Here is a 6,172-nt window from a genome sequence, read left to right as displayed (position 1 = left end):
CATTGGCTTTTTTTTTTGTATTTATGCCTTGATTTTGCACAGGATAGTGAAAGAGTATGACAGGAAATGAGTGAGAGAGAGATGATAAGGAGAGAGAGATGATAAGGAGAGAGAGAGATTGGGAAATGACCTCAGGTTGGAATCGAACCCGGGTCATGGCACGGTGTCATAGGTCATTGAGCCACTGTGCCCTCAACAACCTTTGATATTAACACTTTTATGCAGTGCTTCTTTAAATAAGCATATTGTCACCAGAATGGACAGGAACAGGTTACCTCATAGGAGACTCTCTGTAATGTAATAGCAATGTAGTTACAATGCAGTTAAGAATTCAGCCAACAGTGAGTGGGGTTGCAGATGATCCCATCTGCATGATACTAAACATCTGACTTTTGAAAACTGATCGGATTTCTAAACACATGAATGGGATCATGTCTAACATACAATAGTACCAAATACAAGACAATAGACTTGATTTTAGCCACACTGGAATTTAGTTCAACATTTCTACTAAATTCTCTGCAACAAAAATGAAATACTACATAAATGAATGAATCAAAGGCTGTGTGCTGTGTGCACTATGCCAAATTTAATCAGCCACAGAGTTGAACAAAGGAAGAGAAACCTTCAACAGCAAGCTGGGTTGATACCTACTCTACCCCTTTCACCAACTGCAACTGAAAAAAACTGTAAAAAGCATTCTAGGTTAGGTTACTTCACTAATCTCCACCAGGGAGCAATTTGTCTCTGAGACATTCTGTTGGTCACGGAATCATGGGGACAAATTTCAAAATGTGTTCTACCACCAAGCGTGATCCTTGTTGAATGCAAATAAATCAGCAGACAAAAATCTGCTTATTTCACAATGGCGTTTAACAAGTTCTGTTATGCAACAAAGCGAGTATAAACCCGCCACCAATTTCAGGCAGGAAGCCATACAACCCACAGTGGCACATATGATTATTATTTCTATTCCACCGGATGCAACTTGAACCTGCTTCAAATGCAATGCATCTAATTGTCTGACATCACAAGAAAAAGCACAAGACAATGTCATAAGTGCAAATCAAGTTTTAATTTACACATGTGTAGGTACATTAAATATTAGTACACACGATTCCCTTTATGTTATTAAACAGAAGAGAACAGTCCATGATAGTTGCGCACCCTTGGTACTTTCTTCTCCCTTTTTACGGATCTCCCAGACCTGTACAATTCAACAACGTAGTACATTTCTGAGAAGGTAGCTCACCTGGGTAAACTACTGTAACTAGTTCATTGTTTCCATGGTGCCCTTTGATGTGCATGCATGTTATTCCAAGGATTGACAATACAAATAAAATAAAAAAAACGAAAAGGAGTTTTACATTAAGCACATGAATAAAAACATTCATAATTACATTTATTGCATTCCACAGTATGTTCTGCGAAGACAAAGACAGACTACCAGACTGCCGGAACGCTAAAAGCACTTAAAATTCCTCAGTTTTTTCTTCATTTAAATATATTTCCCTATCATACATAAATCCCTTAAAACATAAAACTTAACCCATCTTAATTTAAAAACAAAACAAGGCAAAAAAAAATCATACTGGAGTTAAACATCACTGTCCCTTCTCGTCTCAAAAAGAAATGAGTGTGTGTGTGTGTGTGTGTGTGTGTGTGTGTGTGTGTGTGTGTGTGTGTGTGTGTGTGTGTGTGTGTGTGTGTGTGTGTGTGTGTGTGTGTGTGTTTATCCCTTTGTTCAGCGAAGATTCCCCCTATAAACAAGACAAACAGAAAACCACAAAGTAGAAAAAGAAAAGGCAGCGAAATGTAAACAACCAAGAAGAAAGAAGGTACAGAGAGAGAGAGAGAGAGAGAGAGAGAGAGAGAGAGAGAGAGAGAGAGAGAGAGAGAGAGAGAGAGCTTCCAGTTGCCCCTTTAGCTCTTCCTTCACACATAAGAGATGAGAGTCTCTACTGACCCTGCCCTGGCTACCAGGACCTCAAGCTAATAGGAGAGAGGGGGAGAGAGAGAGAGAGAGAGAGAGAGAGAGAGAGAGAGAGAGAGAGAGAGAGAGAGAGAGAGAGAGATAGATAGAGAGAGAGAGAGAGAGAGAGATGAGGAGAAGAGAAGAGAGGAGAGAATGAGACAGAGGGAGGAGAGAAAGAGACATGAACGTGAAAAAAAAGACAGACCGCAGAAGAAAAAAAAGCAAAGAGACTGTAAGAAAAAGACAGAAAAGGAGGGAGAGAGAGATGCAGAGAGTTGAAGAGAGAAAAGCAGGAGAGTTACAGGGGGTGATGGTGTGCAGGGTCACCTCACCCAAAGGCTCATAAATATTGATGAGAACTAGTGGCTGCAGGGCCTGACCACCTCCTCTCATCTCCCCTCCTCTCCTCTGTTCCCCTCCTTTCCACTCCTCTCATCTCCCCTCCCCTCATCTCTTCATCCTCCCATCCTCTCCTTTCCTCAATGCCCCTTCCCTCCACTTCTCATCTCCTCGGCTCTCCTCCTCTCCTCTCCCACCTTATCTCCACCTCCACTCCGCTTCTCAATGCTTCTCTCCTCCTCTCTCTTCTCCTCTCCTCTCCTCTCTTCTCCTCTCTTCTCCTCTCCCCTCCTCTCCTCTCCTCTCCTCTCCTCTCCTCATCTTCCCTCCTCAACGCTTCCCTCCTGTCATCTCATCAAGTGCAGGATAAAAGACTGGGTAGAAGAGCAGCGGAGGGGAAAGCCCATTTTCAAGACACTGAGGGGTGGGGGCAATGTTGGGTGGGGGTGAGTGGTTTGGGTATGGGGTGTGGTGCTCACGGAGAAGAGAGACACTACAAGGCAGGGGAGGGAGCGAAAACCTGAATTTTAAAGAGCCTGCCGACGGTGCCGCCTTGTCTTATTCTCTCTCTCTCTTTTTTTTTATTCTTGACACGGTCATTGAGCATGTGTGCACACTTGGAAAATGCCACAGCCACGCTCTGTTGCCCGACAGGAGTCTCGGAAAAAAAAATGGCATTAATCATGTGTCGCTCGATGCAAATGGACCAGGAGTTCGGGTCATGTATCCGCGAGAGAGAGGGCACCGGGCTCAGAGAAAACAGATGAGACAGGCATAAGAGTTCAGCTACTTGCAATACCACCAGTCATGAGTGTACCCTTTACATATTTCCCTTATGTTATCAATTCTTCAGTTAGGAAAGAAAGCAAAGATAGAAATATGATGTACAATATAAAACAATAAAACACAAAATTCAAGTAAAACAATAAAATAAGTTGTTTGTTTTCCCAGGAGCACATGGCTGCAGCACTACTAAGCGCACTATTGTTCTGTGGCAATGTTACCGTGTCGTCTGTGCAAGATAACGATGATGCTCTCATGGTCCATTGTGTTGCGACAGAGTAAATTGTTCGTGAAGAACCAGTGTCGACTACACGGAATTCTTGGGTAAATACAAATTACAGCCTTAACAGCGGGGCGTGAACCTAGCAGACAGTACCTGTTGTTTGTGCACCTTAAGTCTAGACACATAGGATATATCAGTTTGTGCATCTGTTTTTTTTTTTTCTTTTGTCACCCACACATTAAACTATATGGTTGGTTATCGAATGAAATGTAACTATATACAAGTCTTAATGGACATGATAAAAGATAATTTAGAGTACAAATCAAGCCTTTTTCCCAAATTAAAAAGTGTAAAAAAGTATTTTTTTAAATTAAATCTTAAAACAACTTTTGTCTATAGCCCAATATTTTATGAACAAACGCCTAAGCTAAGCATCATTTCACCAATAGGGGGCAGTGTCTCTTCGTGTCTACATGAACACTACACAGTACTGGTGCTCACAAAGTAGTTAAGTTAAAAATTCCAGCATACCACAGAAATATTACAACAACGTCTATGTACATGTCAGTGACGTGTGCTACTGGTCAGTGAGGTCACAACGCAATGTGAGGTTGGTGCAGAAACTCCACTCTTCCATCTTCTCCCTTTGGGATGCATCTACACTACAGTACATGCCACTTCTTTACCACATAAATATCAACACACACGCATTCCTTCACAAATGCATGCGCGCACACCAGGGCTCCGAACCGGTTCAAGGAACGAAAACGAAAACCGAAAACGAACGAAATTTTATGGAATTTTACAAGGAACGGAAACGGAAACGAAAACGAAATGGTCTTCAAGTGTTCCGGAACAAAAACGTTATTCTGAAATCCACAAACCGGTTAATAACGTTTTTTTTTTTGTTCTCTATATTTCATACAAGTGCACGATTTTGTTTGAGGAGTAACCATGGCGACGAGCAGTCTTTTAGTTCGGCTACTGAGGTGTGTGAGGTGAAACATGCATAGGCCTACAGCAACAGCATTTTGCTTCACCTGAGCTCTTGCCGCCGATTGATAAAATATTGAGGAGCATTGGCCAATCAGAGTGCGACTGTGCATTGTATGGAGAAACTTCCTGGGTAAATTTAGGATGTGCTTCTCCTCAGAGAATTTGATAGGAAACTAGAACTAAACTGTCTCTGTTCTCCTGGCTTTCTCGTAGTGATTGGAAGTTGACTCTAAAACCCGCCCTAAAGTTTTTGACCACCAATATCAAATAAGTTTTTATAAGAGAGATGACACTTTACCCGCGCTGTTCTTCAGTCTCATTCACGGACTGTACAGAGTTTTATATTTACACCATGGAGAGCCAAAGAGAACATGTCTTGAGATCGGTGTTGGGATTCCTACAGGGACAGAGTATTTGGACCATATGTCTATGATTTGCAAAGGAATTGGATAGGCGATTTGATGAACCTAATTCGCAGAGTGCTCTCGAGAGGCAACTGGTGGGTAAGTCATGTTTAGCTTACTACTTGTAATGGCACCGCCGAGTGCCTCGATGTTCAATGCGGTTATGGCAAATTATGTTGTCGTAAAGTTACTGAGGTGCTTTTGTTGTGCGCAGCGTATCCCACTGTCGGTTGTAGAGAAGAGAGGTGAGAGCTGGTGTTTTATGTGCTGTAATCAAGGACGTCTTATTTATCTGTTGTTGTGGTCAATGCGGGATAAAGTCATTCGTGGCAGATGGACAGACGCTAGCTGACGTTAGCTGGCCCGCTCAATGTTTCGATGGTTTCCTCAGTATTGCACAATATTTCCTGACTGTCATCACGAATAACAGTAGGTCGCGTGTGACAACAAGCAGGGATAGAGAAAGACAGCGCATTTGTTGTTGTTTAAGTTATTATTCTCTTCTGTCGTGCAGAGGGCTGGGCTGATGGGATGGACTACGTGGAAACTCTTACTATTTTGTGACGCTTGTCTGTTAGGCAACAAAAGGTCTCCGGTTTTGTGGTGATGGATTTGCACTGGAATGGTTGGTAGCCGATATCTGAGAGCATATCCGAGGTTTCAGACTATGCAACCTGTCCCTTCTCTAGAACTAGTGACCCCTTGCATCGTGCACATCTCAAAACAGTTTGGGATTTTTTGTGGAGCAAACTGTGTCCCTTTTACTTACACGTTTCACTTGCTGCAAACCTCATCATGGCCTATTAAATAGAGCTAGGCAAGCAAGAACTGAAATCCATGCCTATCGACACCTCTTATTATGCTGACGTTTACCTGCGCTATTCCAGAGATTTTTTTAGGAACTCTCTCTGGCTATTTTTTTAAAACTCTCTCTGGCTGTATTGTGCCTCCCTAATCAACATCCACCCACCGCTACTGGGCTGGCATAGGCTACTTTTGATAAGAATTATAGGCATCCGGTTAAATCTGCCAGGATGGATAGCCCATCTGAGTGTTTTTGGGTGTGTTATTATTTTTGAGAATAGCTGTGTAAATCAAGGGGAAATAATGAGTACGTCTATTCTAAGATAAAGTCCACGAAAATAGACTTAATATGGCCGTTAAACACTGCAGGAACGTTAAGAACGAACGTTATTTTTCGTTCCGAACCGGTTCAGGAACGATATTTTTGTGGGGGAACGATTGCAGGAACGAAAACGTTAAATTGAAACTTGCCTGAACCGTTCGGAACGGAACGTTTGAAAAATAATTTCGTTTTCAAGCCCTGGCACACACGCACACACGCACACGCACACGCGCACACAAAACACGCGCGTGCGTGCAATAACGCACGCACGCACGCACGCCGCGCGTGCACACACACACACACACACACACACACACACACACACA

The sequence above is a fragment of the Engraulis encrasicolus genome, chromosome 2 (assembly GCF_034702125.1).
Source record: "Engraulis encrasicolus isolate BLACKSEA-1 chromosome 2, IST_EnEncr_1.0, whole genome shotgun sequence".
NCBI lineage: Eukaryota > Metazoa > Chordata > Actinopteri > Clupeiformes > Engraulidae > Engraulis > Engraulis encrasicolus.
Note: the sequence above shows the minus strand (reverse complement) of the source record.